A 16,802-nucleotide genomic window follows, 5' to 3' on the forward strand; every position below is an offset into this window, starting at 1 on the left:
AGTCGTAATAGGAGACGATTTTAATACACATGTGGGCCAATGTGGAGGTTGTTCAGGCACTGCAAAAAAAATAGAAAGTTAAAGCAGTTGGACCAGATGATCTCTGGAGAAGTGTGGACATCTTTAATAGAGACTGGAACAAGTTTACTGATAGGTTTATTTAGTAGGATTATAAGAGGGAGTAGCATATTAACACCTGTATACAAAAACAAAATGAGATGTACAAGAATGTTCAAAGTACAGGGCCATGAAACTGTTTAGTCACACTATGTAAATATAAGAGAGAGTAATAATTACTCTCATTAAAGCAATTATTATTAACAACCAAAGTGATAACAAACAAATTGAATGAAATTATAACATTAACAGAAAAACAACAAGGTTTTAGTTTGTGAAGGTCATGCACCGACGCTATATTTATAATGAGGTAAGTTCAAGAGAAATCGTTAGAATACAACAAACCAGCAAATTTCTGTTTCGTGGACCTTAAGAAAGCATTTGACAGGGTAAAATTAAAGAACGTTATCCATTTGTTATACTCAAGAGAGGTACCTATCTTTAGGAATAATTAAAAAGATCGAAAACATCTACCAAAACAACACAATAAAAGTAAAAGTGGAAGATGAACTAACTGACCCAATTGAAGCCAGCAATGGGATAAAACAGGAGGATTCCTTGAGTGTTCAACCTGATCATGGACGAAATAATAAAAAAAGTAAAAACTAAAGAAGGATACCAAATGGGAGAAAAACAACTTCAAATAATCTGCTATGCAGCCGATGAAATACTAATCTCTCAAAGTGAAGATGATATACAACGTATGATGCACCAATTTAACATAACCGCCAGAAAATGTAACATGTTAATTTCCCCACAAAAGACAAAAGAAGTGAAAGGCAGAACTTACTAGAGACACATTGAAAAAACAGACATGTGTATACAAAAAGAAGAAGAAGAAGAAGAAATCAATCATTGATAGACGGACACATGAAGAAACGGAAATATCAAAAAATTAGTTTAAGATTTAGCAAGGTTAATCAACAACTGTCCATTTTTAATTAAAAGACAGCTGATGTAAAAATACATAAATAAAAAAACAAACGTTTTTCTGACTTATTGATCTTAGACATCAAGCACATTATGGTAGAGTTCCTCGAGAGATTCTGTGGTGGGCGCTCAAAAAGAAACTAGTTTGCGGTGAGTATGTGAAGATTGTTAGACAAGTATGAGGAAGTAACAAACTAGTATTAGGACAGGTTTAAGGGAGAATGATAAATTGTATGTAAACGTAGGATTGCATCAGTTCTCAGTGTTTAGCCCTTGTATGATTTATTTAGCATGCTGATGATGTAGTGTTAGTAAGAAATGCTGAAAAGGCTTTAGAACAAAATTTAGAACAGTGGAGATAAGTTCTTGAGGAAAAAGGTTTACAACTTCGTAGAACGAAAACAGCAGTTGGAATGTTTATTATAGAGTTGCTGCAAATAAACTGATGATGAAATTATTGTGAAAAGTACCTAATAGTTTTAAGTACCTAGGATCAGTATTATAGAGTAATGGGGAAATAGATGGCGTTGCATGTATTAGAGTTATAGTGGAATGGATGAGGTGGAAGGAAGCGAATCATATATTGTATGCCAGACAGATTGCAATGAAACTGAAAGAAAAATACTATGAAACTCACATAAGATCAGCTGTGATGTACGGAAATATTGGGCAGTTAAAAAGAAAGAAACAACGAATGCATATATCGGAAATAGGAATGCTTAGATGGATAAATAAAGTGACGAAAAAGGATAAAATTATGAATCAGTATATTAGGGAAGAAGAGGGATCTCCTGAGTCCTGCAAAGAGTTGAATACGAAAGCAATAAAGTTGGCCTGGAAATCAATAAAGCTGCGCATACCTTGGACACAGGGCCCTGTAAGGGCTACTGGCGCCTGTGTGCAAAAAAAGAATGTTGGTGCCCCTTAAGGCATTTTGGATCATTTTTTTATTTATTTTTTTAAGGTAGGTAGGTAGTTAGGTACTTGAAATAAACCAAAGAACTAATGGGGTACAGACACGTTGTTTACTAGAAAATAACCCAAAACTAAAAATCACATCTTTTTAGGAACAACTAACAGAAATATTGCCTAATGTCTACTACCTACATATAAATATATAAATACCAGTTTCTACTTATATTACATATACTTAAATGTTATAAAATCAAAAATGATAGCTAGGTACAATGAAAAAATAAAAAAATAGCCATTATAGTATCGATATTTTCCGAGACTTTTCTGTTGCAAATTTATTAATTACATCGCTAACATGTATAGGTACCATCAAAAATTTCTTGTTCAACGAGACAATCTTTCTTGAAGCATTGTCGATCTTAAATAATTTTTAATGATTTTAACTTTGAAAAAGATCGCTTTCCAGAAGCTACAGATACCTACAGGCAATGTCAAAAGAATTCTTAGTGAAATGCTTACGTTTGGAAGGATGGATATTTAATTGTTTTCAAATAAACTGCTCGTCAAAAGTTAGCGATATAGAAAATTCTGATGAATTTTTATAGTAGATTTTTTCGTGAACAGATTAACGGATTCCGCTAATTTTTCTTTTATTATTCTAGACTTTTCTTTAGTATTTACAAAATTATGCAAAGGTATACTCAAACTTTTTTTTGTACTTATACCGGGTGGAAGAAAAGAAATGTTTTTCTTATGTTAAGTTTGAGACGCCCTGTAGGGAGGACGAGGTACAAATGGGAGTATATATCGAAATCGTATTGTAGTCTTATGTCTTGTAAACATTTTGTTTTTTGAATGTCCCTGATATCTTTGAAAATAAAAAAATAGACGGTTTTTTAATTTAACATGTGTTTTAACCGAAACAAAAGTTTGAGACACCTTGTAGGGAGAAAAAGGCACAAAGGTGAGTATACCTCGATATTTTGTTGTAGTCTCATATTTTGTGAATATTTTATTTTTTTAATTTCTTCGATATCTTTAATAACAAAGAAACTAGATGATATTACTCTTTAATATGTGTTTTAACTGACGACATGCGTCACATCACACATGTGAAACATAGAAAAACATATTAAAGAGTAATACCGTCTAGTCTCTTTAGATGTCAGAGAAATTAAAAAAATAAAATATTCAAAAAATATGAGACTACAACATAATATCGGGGTATACTCACCTTTGTGCCTTTTTCTCCCTACAAGGTGTCTCAAACTTTTGTTTCGGTTAAAACATATGTTAAATTACAAAACCGTCTATTTTTTTGTTTCTAAATATATCAGGGACATTCAAACAACAGCATGTTCACAAAACATAAGACTACAATATTATTCTGATGTATACTCACATTTGTACCTCGTTCTCCCTACAGGGTGTCTCAAACTTAACACAAGAAAAACATATTTTTTTCTTCCACCCGGTATAAGTACAAAAAATAAGTTTAAGTAAACCTTTGCACAATTGTGTAAATACTAAAGAAAAGGCTAAAATAAAAAAAATAGCGGAATCCGTCTGTTCGCGAAAAAATCAACTGTGAAAATCAGCATAATTTTCTATATCCCTAACTTTTGACGAGCAGTTTATATTATATTGTTAAATACTTAAGGGGTCAGTATCATCAGGTAATGAAAACAACTTTAACGCTTTAATTTCATTAAACAAATCATTGGAGTCTATATCCTGTCATTCGTTTTTAATTTTAAAAATATGTCGCTAAAAAATCGAAAATATATCATACTTATTTAATGTCAAATCGTTTTTTTAGAGAGCAGAAAATTTGATCTATAATTTTTAAGAAAAAACTAAATTTTAAAGGCGGTTTTTGGATCATGAGGGGTCTTATTTCGGTGTTCATAGTCAAACAGTTTTGGTTTAAATTTTCTCCTGTTGGTAACGGTGGAAAGTCTTTTTCAATTTTGAGAGAGAGTGCTACTTCTTTCGCTTGTACAAGAATTTCTTGAAATGCTTGGTCACATCTATATTGCTGGAAGTGATCAAGTAAATTTTTTAGGTAGGTTTGGCTTACCTACTTTAATACTAATTGTAGCACTTTGCGTTTGTTTGCTGACAATTATTTATATGAAATAAAACGTCATGCCACAGAATAATTCCACAAATAAATTGAAAAGTACAAACGTTAAGGTGGGCACCTTAAGGAACTCACTTTATGTCTTGCATCAACGTGAAAGGAATTATCTTCAGCTTGTAACAAAAAGAAGAACTTCTGTTGGAGTGAAAGTAAAGAGAAAGATAAACTCCAACAGAAGTGAGGAAAAAAGGAACTAGATGTCAGCTATTGGAACAAAAATGAAGAGAGAGTGAGGTGGCTTCTACGTTGAGAAGCCGAAGTAATAAAAAATATTAAGAAAAAGCTGAAGTAATAAAAATACTACTTGTGCAGTAGTGTTATATAGGGGGAAATAATGATAATGATGATGAAGTTGAGGAAAGGGGAATTAAAAGGGATAGAAGCAGAAGTATGAAGAGACAGAGGCAAACTGAATAGAGTTGGCTAGCAAGAGAACAACTTGACACTCAAGGATGGATACGGCTCGTTTGCATGCCTGTCGAAGAACAGTAGCTCAAAGTAGATAATAATGACTAGAAAAGGTATATAGGTACTAAGATAAGAATAATGCTCTGAAAATAAATAAAGGAGAATAATTGCTAAAGAAGAACAAATTAAATAACACTAACAAATCATGGGTGCCAAGAAAATGATCTTCGATCATTCTCCCAGGTATCTTACCCCAGATAGCACAAGTACGTTTTATGGACATCCAATGGACGTACATCTGTGTACATTGGAAAGTCCAATGGACGTCCCGCTAAGGTACAATGGACATCCGATGGACGTCCAACGAACGTCCAGAGTTCACAAAATTGGACGTCCATAGAACGTCCGCTACAAACGTACAGTGTACGTTGTTGAAGCTTTCAGTGTACATCTTATGTACATTCAATGTACATCTGATGTACATTCAATGTACGTCTTATGGACATTTTTGTAGGGCACTTTTCAGAAAGCAATCTAGTGTTCATAATTTTTTGAATACATACATAGCAAAAAGCCTTTAGAAAAACCTTCGATGATGAAAAAATATGTGACTACATTTATTAGAAGCTTCTTGTATTCTACTAATAATATTGCTTTGATTAAAACAAGAAGCTATATACAGGGTGTCCCGAAAAGATTGGTCATAAATTATACCACACATTCTGGGGTCAAAAATAGTTTGGTTGAACCTACCTTACCTTAGTACAAATGTGCTCATAAAAAAAGTTACAGCCCTTTGAAGTTACAAAATGAAAATCGATTTTTTTCAATATATCGAAAACTATTAGAGATTTTTTATTGAAAATGGACATGTATCATTCTTATGGCAGGAACATCTTAAAACAAAATTATAGGAAAATTTATCCACCCCATAAAATTTTATGGGGGTTTTGTTCCCTTAAACCCCTCCAAACTTTTGTGTACCTTCCAATTAATTCATTATTGTGGTACCATTAGTTAAACACAACGTTTCTAAAACTTTTTTGCCTACTATTATTTTTTCGATAGGCTATTTTTTATCGAGATGCAGCTTCTTTTTTAATATATTTACATAAAATTTTTATGGGGGTTTTGTTCCTTTAAACCCCCCAAATGTTTGTGTACGTTCCAATTAAACTATTATTGTGGTACAATTAGTTAAACACAGTGTTTTTAAAACTTTTTTGCCTCTTAGTCTTTTTTTGATAAGTCACTTGTTATCGAGATGTGGCTTCTTTTTCAAAATACAGTGGAACCTCGATTATCCGTCTCTCCATTAACCGTCACCTCTGTTAACCGTCAGGGTACATACAGAAGTTGTATTGACTACATTAGCAATAATTTTAATGCAAAAAATAAAAAAAAAGTTAATTTGATTTGTGATGAGGACTCAAACGGCTATCCATTGCGGACAGATGAAGAAATCGTTGAAATGGCAACAAAGGTGGACCCAACAGCTTCAGAAGCTGACACAGACTTGGAATTTGACTGTAGCTATATTGATGAACCTATTGTAACTGACAAAGATTTGCGTAAATAATCTAGAGAAGCTGCATCGCATATGCAATAATTCATCGAATGGTATTCTCAACAAGAAGAAGCCAATAAAGTAGATTGTATGATCTTATGCCCATTAACAAATTCAGCCGTCGCAAAATGTAAAGCAACAGTAAAACAAACACAGATTTTAGAATATTTTAAATTGATTCGATTGTACGAACACAAATCCCTCTTATATTGTCAAACAAACCATACAAATGAAATTTGACAGTTGTACTATGAATTTTTAATTTTTTTTAATGTTCTGTTAACCGTCTTTTCGATTATCCGTCATACCCTTGGTCCGGTGCCCTGACGGATAATCGAGGTTCTACTGTAGACCTAAAAATGTAAATTATAAATAAATTTTCAGATTATTAACAGGTGTCTATAATCATACTTTAACCATATACAAATATGTCGTGGATTCGACAAATATTCAAAATATCTCGATAAACACTGGCTTATCAAAAAAGTACTAAGAGGCAAAAAAGTTTTAAAAACATTGTGTTTAACTAATGGTGCTACAATAATAATTTAATTGGAACGTACACAAAAGTTTGGAGGAGGGGGTTTAAGGGAACAAAACCCCCATAAAAATTTTATGGGGTGTACAAATTTCACTTTATTTTTTTTAAGATGTTGCTGCCATAAAAATTCCACATGTCTATTTTTAATAAAAAATCTCTAAGAGTTTTCGATATATGAAAAAAAAATTGATTTTCATTTTGTAACTTCAAAGGGCTGTAACTTTTTTTGTGTGAACTATTTTATATAGGTAAGTGAGGTTCAATCAACCTATTTTTGACCCCACAATCTGTGGTATAATTTATGACCAATCTTTTCGGGACACCCTGTATAATTACTGATAATAATAGTCGCGTTTTGTGTAAAACGTACGTTGAAATCAAACGTCCAATGGACGTCGCGTAATGGACGTACATAGTACGTCCAGTTTTGGTCCATGGACGTTTGGACTTTAAATGTACGTTATATGGACGTCCATCTGACGTTGTGTGCTATATGGGACACTGCTATCAAATATTAAATATATTAAATATATAAATAAATGTAAATATAAAGGAATAAAAAGAAATGATATGCAAAATAAATAAACATTTATTAAAGATAACTACTAGATTTTTGAAAATCTCTGAGTTAAACAATGCATATAATGTGACTCTAACATGACAAAAGTTATCGTTAAACATGATATATCATATAACAACAGTCCTGTTATATGTATGTACAAAAAGATATACCTCTTACTTATACATAGGGTACAACTCACATGAGTCCCTTTACCAAATGGTTATAGTACGCTCGCTACGTACAACTAAATTAAAAACCGACGAATATGAAAACTATAAATAAGCAGGCACAAACCTGACTACAGAAAATACTATAATGAATTAAGTAAACTTAACGAATGAAATTGAAGCGAAGAAATATAATCTACAACCGACTTAAATTGACCGAACAAATGAAGAAAAGCTAATGAAGACAAAATATTTGGGAAACAAGCAACTAATACTTACATCCTAAATTTATATAATGACATGAAATCAACCTAAATAAACAATAAAATATAAAAAGTAATACCTTTTGGGCAAATACGCAGAGCTGAACGTACAATACCGTAAAATCCTACATGTTTGGGAACTTAATAAACTTATGTGTACCTATATTAAAAACCAAATAAATGCAAGCTAGATCTTAAACAAAGTAATTAATAAACATATTGCATTAAACCAAAACGTCTGAGATATAATATGAATCATAATAGTTACTTAAGGCACAACACTAAATGTTCCCAAACCAAACCCAAACGGCTCCGGAAGAGGCTGCTGCTGCATCCCCGGAAATGATCACCAGGATGGTGCAAAACCATGACTCCTGTAGATCCAGGTGCGAAGACGAAAAGGAGCTGGAATGGCCCAAAAAAACTTGTTCCCCTAAGTGACTAATGGTTGGCTCTCGGTGTTGTGAGATGGTTTAAGATTTCACGTGAGTGGCTACAGAAAAACATAATTCCCGTTTATTTCAATTTCCCACTGTACGACAAATTAAATAAAGGAAAGAAGAAAAACTCGGAAAGTGTTTTTAGGATAGAGAGTAATGTAAAAAGGCCATTAGTTAAACACAAAAAATTTACTGAATACATGACAAAATATGACCTTGACAAAAATTTATGTGTTTTTCTAATTACAGACGTGGATTTGGGATTTAAATACAGAATAACTATGATTTCTTTAAACTAATTATAAGATTACTATTAATAGTTTGGAATACAATGATAAAATTAAGATAAAGATACAGATAAACAGCTAAAAATAAAGATTATAATTTTCTCTGAAGGAATATTACTTAAAGATTTTGAAATAATTAAAAGATATCTACTAAATTCACGGAATGAATTTACACATAAGATTTAATTTGAAAAATTATATATGTCACCACGAAACAGAGTGACAACAGGTTGTTATAAAAAATTAATATAAACATTGTAGTTACCATGAGACTCGATGATTTTATGCAGAAAACCCCATTGGAAGAATTACTTACTTCTCCCAAATAATCCTCAATAGGTTTGGTGATCCATATTTAGAAATTCACATTTTTAACTGACACGAGGTATCGTTAACCTCCAAACTGGACTTAAATTTGCCCCATGCCACTCACTCAGAAGTTCCAACCAAAAGTGAAAGCTGAGGTTCTTTTCGTCAGTCACAAGGACGACCTCAGAACACGAAAGAATATTTCTTGATAGGTGGCGTATATAGTACTTTCCATCACCGAAGTATGACGTCACGTAAGTAGTCCATTACGAGAAAATTAGAGTTTTTTGAAAGAAATCAACAGAAAATAAATTGTAAAAATAATTAAAAAGTTCAAAACTAATTTCGTAACGTCAAACCGTTACAAGCTTCTTCTAGAAGACTTTCCCAAACCGTAATTAAATAAAGTTTAAGGGGCTTTATTGAATCAATTCTGCTGGACCATATTGTCTCAAAGGCATTAAACTTAACCTGAGAACATTGTTCTTATTACATCCCACTATACTAATACAATTTCGTGTGTATTTATACCTAATTCTTAATTTTTCATCTTTTATTTTAAAGTTAATTTTTGTTTCTTATTTCTCTTTGCCATTTTTTTTGCAATTTTTGATCCTATGGATTCTAGCGCCCCTAAAGGATGACGCCCGTGTGCATTGCACACTTTGCACGTATGGTAACGGGGGTCCTGCCAGCTCATAGGACAAACGTTTCCATTCTAAACCAACTCGAAATTAAAAAATGGATTACAATATATCTGCAACGAATTCTGTAATTGTTCGGTCACGTGGTTCGCAGAGGTGACGATAGTTTGGAGAGATTAATGGTTTCTGGAAACGTTCCGGGGAGAAGATCAAGAGGACGATCACCAACTAGATGGTCCGACCAAATTAAGAATTCAGCTAGAAACTCATTCTGCGAATCTCTTAGACCAGCTGAATATAGAGACCAATTGAAAAAAATTGTTAGGAATATTTGGAAGAAATGACGATCCTCAGTAATGGGGAAACGACAAGAGATAGAGATATTAAGGAAAGTCTAGGGGTAGAGTAGCACCAATTTATGACAAAATGGGAGAGCATATTTATGGGCATGTTCAACGTCGAGACATTAAATATCCAATACGACGAGTTGCTGACGTGCATGTTTCTGGAAGGAGTAAGAAGAGTGGGAAACGCTTAGGCAGGACGTCAGTACAGCCGATTGATAATGGTATGAGATATAATTTTATGAAGAAGCCGACCCCGCGTAGGTATAAAGGTAGAGAGAGTGATGCTAGAGATGATTACTGATAACAGAAAATATCAGTTTTCAGATAATTACACCAAATCATTGTCAATAGAAAATCAATACTAATAATATAGACCAGTGGTGCTCAGACTTATACTGTGTGGGATCTACCACATAAACTGCAAGCGTCCAGCGATCGACTGCTAGTAAAAAACAACAGTTTTGAAAATAAAAAACTTTGTTGCACATTTCTATTTGATAAAACGTTGTAACTTCAGAGAGTTGTAATTAAAGTCATGTTTTTCATCCTAATTTTATTTGGATATTGATGCATGGCACTGCATAGTATTCACAAGATTTTCATATGATGGTACGGAATTACCGAGGGCCAGATGCAAGCATGATGAGATATGTTCGTCAGTTAGCCGATTATGATACTTTGATTTCACTACCTTCTTTTGGGAAAATGCAGACTCACACAAGTACGTTGATCCAAAGAATGCGATAAGCTTCAGAGCTATTTCCCTCAAAGATGGATATTTGTTATACGGTATGAAAGACCAAAATTTCTTATCAGCCGCTCTGGACTTAAGGTGTATATAAGTATCCGAAATTATTTTCAGTGCGTTATTTTGAATGGAAATGATCTCCATATTGAAAGTAATTAATATTTCAGTGGCAATTTTTTCCACTCTTCACAAGCAAATGGATTAGACATGAATGTTACAATATCTGTCAGTTTCTTAAAATCAGCCAAGCGTCTTTCAAACTCGCCATGAACTACTTGCATCTCCGTTTCATAATAAATATGATTCAAATGGGCGGTTAACCTTTTTTTCAACGATAGAAAGTTATTTAAATCCTTTCTGTTCATTTGATTAATCAATAATAACAATTTGTTGACAAAGGAATGTACTGCGCTCATCATATCGATAATTGTTATTTTTTCCCCTCGTTCTTCTAGAAAAGAAATTTTTTCGGGACTAATTATTTTAACCACCTCACATATGTATGCGTATTAATTAGTGTCCACATCTTTTTCATTTGTATTTTTCCGTAAATCGCGATCGACTTCAAAAACTTTGGCGATCGACCGGGCGATCGCGATCGACTCTTTGAGCGCCGCTGATATAGACGATAATCGTATCTTAAGGAATACATCCTCATTCCATTCCTTTGGTAGCTCCTCCTCGTCGGTCCATATCTTGTCAAAGAGTTTGTGTAACATTTCTACTGATTCGATTGCCGCGCCTTTATTAGGTAAATCTATCGGTAGGTTGTCACTTTCAGCGGCTTTGCCATTTTTTATTTTTTTTTTCAATGAGTTTTGTGTGCTAACGTTTAACTCCTGCATTTCATTGTCTTCGATTATATTTCTTCGAAGTGTATTCTTTCTATCTTTGTAATATTCTTTCTAATATCTTTGTAATTATATATTATAGACCGGGCAGTATCGTCGCCCCCGCTAGCGCAATTATTCCGATTCGATTTTTTTGCACAAACTTACTCAAAAAGAGGTCCTTATAACATATCCACAGGGTGCCGGGCGGTGCCGTGGTCGAGAAATTTTTTAAACAATTTTTTTTAAACAAATTCACAAAAATAATTTTTTATTTCCAACAATTTTTTTTAGATAATTTGGGTCATTCTGAGCAAAAAAGGTCTCTCGTCATTTTTCTCTAAAATTGACTGTTGTCGAGTTACACGCGATTAGAAATTTGAAAAATGCGAAAATGGCCATTTTCAAGGCTTCATAACTCCATTAAAAATGATTATTATGAAATTCAAAAAGTGACAAAATCAAGATTCAAATATCTTATTTAACGTAATGAAGAGACTCTTGTCGCTATTTTATTACAAAGCTGTTATTTTTAGTTATTAACAATTAGCGGTATAGTCCAACTGTATCGTCGCCCCCGTTAGCGAAACTATTTCGATTCGATTTTTTTGCACAAACTTACTCAAAAAGAGGTCTTTATAACATATCCACAGGGTGCCGTGGTCGAAAAATTTTTTAAACAATTTTTTTTAAACAAATTCACAAAAATAATTTTTTCATTTCCCACAATTTTTTTTAGATAATTTGGATCATTGTGAGTAAAAAAGGTCTTTGGTCATTTTTCTCTAAACTTGACTGTTGTCGAGTTATACGTGATTAGAAATTTGAAAAATGCGAAAATGGCCATTTTCAAGGCTTCATAATTCGATTAAAAATTATTATTATGAAATTCAAAGAGTGACAGGATCAAGTTTCAATTACCTTATTCAGCGTCCTGAAGAGATTTTTGTCATTATTTTATTACAAAGCTGTTATTTTTAGTTATTAACAATTAGCGGTATAGTCAAACTGTATCAGCGCCCCCGTTAGCGGAACTATTTCGATTTGATTTTTTTGCACAAACTTACTTAAAAAGAGGTCTTTATAAGATATCCACAGGGTGCCGGGCGGTGCCGTGGTCGAAAAATTTTTTAAACAATTTTTTTTAAACAAATTCACAAAAATAATTTTTTATTTCCAACAATTTTTTTTAGATAATTTGGGTCATTCTGAGCAAAAAAGGTCTCTCGTCATTTTTCTCTAAAATTGACTGTTGTCGAGTTACACGCGATTAAAAATTTGAAAAATGCGAAAATGGCCATTTTCAAGGCTTCATAACTCCATTAAAAATGATTATTATGAAATTCAAAAAGTGACAAAATCAAGATTCAAATATCTTATTTAACGTACTGAAGAGACTCTTGTCGCTATTTTATTACAAAGCTGTTATTTTTAGTTATTAACAATTAGCGGTATAGTCCAACTGTATCGTCGCCCCCGATAGCGGAACTATTTCGATTCGATTTTTTTGCACAAACTTACTCAAAAAGAGGTCTTTATAACATATCCACAGGGTGCCGTGGTCGAAAAATTTTTTAAACAATTTTTTTTAAACAAATTCACAAAAATAATTTTTTCATTTCCCACAATTTTTTTTAGATAATTTGGATCATTGTGAGTAAAAAAGGTCTTTGGTCATTTTTCTCTAAACTTGACTGTTGTCGAGTTATACGCGATTAGAAATTTGAAAAATGCGAAAATGGCCATTTTCAAGGCTTCATAATTCGATTAAAAATTATTATTATGAAATTCAAAGAGTGACAGGATCAAGTTTCAATTACCTTATTCAGCGTCCTGAAGAGATTTTTGTCATTATTTTATTACAAAGCTGTTATTTTTAGTTATTAACAATTAGCGGTATAGTCAAACTGTATCATCGCCCCCGTTAGCGGAACTATTTCGATTTGATTTTTTTGCACAAACTTACTTAAAAAGAGGTCTTTATAAGATATCCACAGGGTGCCGGGCGGTGCAGTGGTCGAAAAATTTTTTAAACAATTTTTTTTAAACAAATTCACAAAAATAATTTTTTCATTTTTCACAATTTTTTTTTAGATAATTTGGGTCATTGTGAGTAAAAAAGGTCTCTAGTCATTGTTCTCTAAACTTGACAGTTGTCGAGTTATACGCGATTAAAAATTTGAAAAATGCGAAAATGGCCATTTTCAAGGCTTCATAACTCGATTAAAAATTATTATGAAATTCAAAAAGTGACAAAATCAAGATTCAAATATCTTCTTCAACGTCCTGGAGAGATTTTTGGCATTATTTTATTACAAAGCTGTTATTTTAGTTATTAACAATTAGCGCTATAGTCCAACTGTATCGTCACCCCCGTTAGCGGAACTATTTCGATTAGTATGATTAATTATTTATATGGGAAATAAGCCACAATTAAAATGAAAAAAATAATTTTATTAACGTTTCGACGCCCAAATCGGGTGCCGTTGTCAAAATACAAAATATTACTAAAATAAACTAAAGTGTTGTTGCTAAGCAAAAAAAATTCTTCTAATAATTTATTTAATCTCACTCATTTATATTGGCAATTCAGACATATATTATACATTTTAAAGTAGAAGACTTTAAAATGATATTGCCAATATTTATGAGTTGCGTTCCTGGGACGACTTACTGAAAGATAGTTCATTCGATTACATGAAATTAACCCCAACTCAAGAATATCCGTCATAAAAAATTATAGCATGTGATATGTCTTTAAAAAGACAACCAAATGCAACGACAGTAAAATTCTCGCGTTAGAGACTTCATAGTAAATCACAAGGGAAAACCAGGAAAAACCCTGTGATACTATCCCGACATCGTAAGTATTTGGTCTTACATTAATTTACTCTCAAAAAATAATACCAAATTCTGACTTGTAACATGTTTAAATTATAAATATTATTAATAATACTAGATATATAAGTAATACTAAAATATAAAATATGTACTAGCTCGATATTATTGACTTGGTATTTTCTTTCTATTGACTTCCTCTTTCAGTATGGGTAACCACATCCTACTGCATTCTACCGAGGAATTTGCTTACTGAAAGAGGAAGTCAATAGAAAGAAAATACCAAGTCAATAATATCGAGCTAGTACATATTTTATATTTTAGTATTACTTATATATCTAGTATTATTAATAATATTTATAATTTAAACATGTTACAAGTCAGAATTTGGTATTATTTTTTGAGAGTAAATTAATGTAAGACCAAATACTTACGATGTCGGGATAGTATCACAGGGTTTTTCCTGGTTTTCCCTTGTGATTTACTATGAAGTCTCTAACGCGAGAATTTTACTGTCGTTGCATTTGGTTGTCTTTTTAAAGACATATCACATGCTATAATTTTTTATGACGGATATTCTTGAGTTGGGGTTAATTTCATGTAATCGAATGAACTATCTTTCAGTAAGTCGTCCCAGGAACGCAACTCATAAATATTGGCAATATCATTTTAAAGTCTTCTACTTTAAAATGTATAATATATGTCTGAATTGCCAATATAAATGAGTGAGATTAAATAAATTATTAGAAGAATTTTTTTTGCTTAGCAACAACAATTTAGTTTATTTTAGTAATATTTTGTATTTTGACAACGGCACCCGATTTGGGCGTCGAAACGTTAATAAAATTATTTTTTTCATTTTAATTGTGGCTTATTTCCCATATAAATAATTAATCATAAAAATGCCACAAGGAAATAGCTTCAGAACAATATTTCGATTAGATTTTTATTGCACAAAGTTACTCAAAAAGAGGTCCTTATAACATATCCACAGGGTGCCGGCCGGTGCCGTGGTCTAAAAATTGTTTAAAAATTTTTTCGACCACGGCACCGCAAGGCACCCTGTGGATATGTTATGAGGACCCCTTTTTGAGTAAGTTTGTGCAAAAAAATCTGATCGAAATTGTTCCGCTAACGGGGGCGACGATACAGTTAGACTATAGCTCTAATTGTTAATAACTAAAAATAACAGCTTTATAATAAATTAATGACAAAAATCTCTTCAGAACCATGAAGAAGGTATTTGAATCTTGATTTTGTCACTTTTTGAATTTCATAATAATCATTTTTGATCGAGTTATGAAGCCTTGAAAATGGCCATTTTCGCATTTTTCAAATTTTTAATCGCGTATAACTCGACAACAGTCAATTTTAGAGAAAAATAATAAGAGACCTTTTTTGCTCAGAATGACCCAAATTATCTAAAAAAAAAATTTGAAAATAAAAAAATTATTTTTGTGAATTTGTTTAAAAAAAATGTTTAAAAAATTTTTCGACCACGGCACCCTGTGGATATGTTATAAAGACCTCTTTTTGAGTAAGTTTGTGCAAAAAAATCGAATCGGAATAATTGCGCTAGCGGGGGCGACGATTCTGCCCGGTCTATTACTATTTATCTTTGATTTGTTTACTACTTTATAGTATTTTCCTGTCAAATTTCGTAGACGGTGTATTGTGTTCTGAGGTCTGAGCTCTTTCTGACCTTTTCATCATATCATGTATGTAATTTGTTTTATATTTTCCGGCTTGTTTTTTAATTGCTATATTTTCCTTTGTATTTTCTTTCTAGCGCTTTTCCTTCTTAGGTTGTTTCCTTTTGTAACATTTCTTCTTTGATTTTCTTTCTTTCTTTTATTAGTTGTAATGTGTCTCGGGTTATCCATTTTCTGTTTTTCATTTTTTATCTCAATCGTTTCGTTTGCAGTTTTTGACGTTATATCCTAAAGTTCCTCCATATTTCTTCCACTGTTTTCTCATTTTGGGGCGCTGCTGTTAGGTTTATTTTGTCTTTCTGTGAATTCGATTCTTACATTTCCTTGTTTAAGAGCTTCAACATTGTATCTTGTTCTTCTGTTTACCTCGGGGTTTTGTCTCTGGCTATTGTCATCTTTCTTTTGGCTCTGACTAGCATGTTGTCTGATCCCATATCTGCTCCCATCTTGTAGCCAGCATTTCCATTTTGACTGGATCAGCACATGATCGATTTTATTGTTGTACCTTCTGCCGGGAGAACTCCACGTTTTCTTCTGTATCTTTTTGCGCTTAAACTATTTCTAAACTCTACTCCAAACTATTTCTTAAACTTCCACCTATTATAATCTCGCTCTAATTTTGTTAAAAAAACTGTATCAGTCTACTTCTATTATCATTTCTTTTTCCTAATACTTCCTTTCCTATAAATGATTTATGCCATGTATTATCATTCCCTACTTTGGCGTCCATGTCTCTAATTATTATTTTAATATATCTTCTGTATTTACTATACTATCAACATTGTCATATATGTTGCTTGGCGAGTTGCTCATAGAAATCTTCCTTCTCTTCCTCATTACTTTACTTCCTCATTTACTTTATTAAATACAAATTTTGTTAAAGTATTTCTTGATACACAAATTATTCTAAGTTTCTTATTTCGTATAATGTTCTTACATTCCATGTTTCAATAAGTGGGGTATTGCTCGTGTCTATTTCTGTACTATTTTCCTTCCTCTGTCTTGTTTTTTTTTGTTTTCCTTTTTCTGTCTTG

This window comes from Diabrotica virgifera, chromosome 2 (assembly GCF_917563875.1).
Source record: "Diabrotica virgifera virgifera chromosome 2, PGI_DIABVI_V3a".
Lineage (NCBI taxonomy): Eukaryota > Metazoa > Arthropoda > Insecta > Coleoptera > Chrysomelidae > Diabrotica > Diabrotica virgifera.